The sequence below is a fragment of the Myxine glutinosa genome, chromosome 9 (assembly GCF_964187855.1).
Source record: "Myxine glutinosa chromosome 9, kmMyxGlut1.1, whole genome shotgun sequence".
NCBI classification, from domain to species: Eukaryota; Metazoa; Chordata; class Myxini; order Myxiniformes; family Myxinidae; genus Myxine; species Myxine glutinosa.
In genome coordinates, this window is record NC_136269.1 from 67,973,837 (window position 1) to 67,974,966 (window position 1,130).

Sequence of the window (1,130 nt, forward strand, 5' to 3'; positions counted from 1 at the left end):
ATGGAGGCCCTTGGTTCGAGTCCTGTGTTGAGTCAGAGTTTTTCACAATTAGCCCCACGTAGTTATTTAATTCCTGTTTATAATATATATATATATATTTATACTGTAGATATGTACATTTTATTTCTTTATATATATAAATAAAATATACATAACTACAGTATATATATGTATAAAGTACCCGGCGTTGCCCGGGTTCTTTTTGAATGAATTTACTACTATAATTCAGCTTTTACTCGCGGCCGTAGAAGATTGACTACTATAATTCAGCTCAGCTTTTAATTGTGAAATGGGCCCAGCTCGGCCGAAGCGGCCTCGACCGGCCTCACCACCTAGCCTATAACCTTCCCGGGGCCCGTCCCGACATTTTTGGTTCTTTTTGAATGAATTTACTACTGTAATTCAGCTTTTACTCGCGGCCGTAGAAGATTGACTACTATAATTCAGCTCAGCTTTTAATTGCGAAATGGGCCCAGCCCGGCCGAAGCGGCCTCAACCGGCCTCGCCACCTAACCTATAACCTTCCCGGGGCCCGTCCCGACATTTTTGGTATTGTAGGTTTCCTCCTATCTTTCACCGTTCAGGAGATTAGCTTGCGCAGACAAACAAACAAGAACTTTCTTTTATAATATAGAGAGAAGAGAAGAGAAGATATATATATATCGAAATTAAACGGGAAATATACATATATATATTCGTGTGTGTGTGTGTGTGTGTGTGTGTGTGTGTGTGTGTGTGTGTGTGTGTGTGTGTGTGTGTGTGTGTGTGTGTGTGTGTGTGTGTGTGTGTGTGTGTGTGTGTGTGTGTGTGTGTAAATGATGTGATCCAAATGCGTAAAGGGATTTGTGGTGTCGTATTATGATGCCATTCCTACCTTGTCATTCCTTCCTACCTTGTTTGGTTGTTTTTCTAGATTTTATCTCATGTTTTTTTGGTAGACCAAGGTTGTTTTCCCCTTTGTCTGTCTGTAAGCAAGATATCTCAAAAACAATTATGAATATATTCAGCCGAAACTTGGTGTGCAGGTTGAATGTGTGACAATGACGAAATGATTCGAGTTTGATTCAGGTCGGAATGCAGATCCAATCTATCAATGGGATACAAAAGGTAAAGTGTTCAGTTTGGTGGTG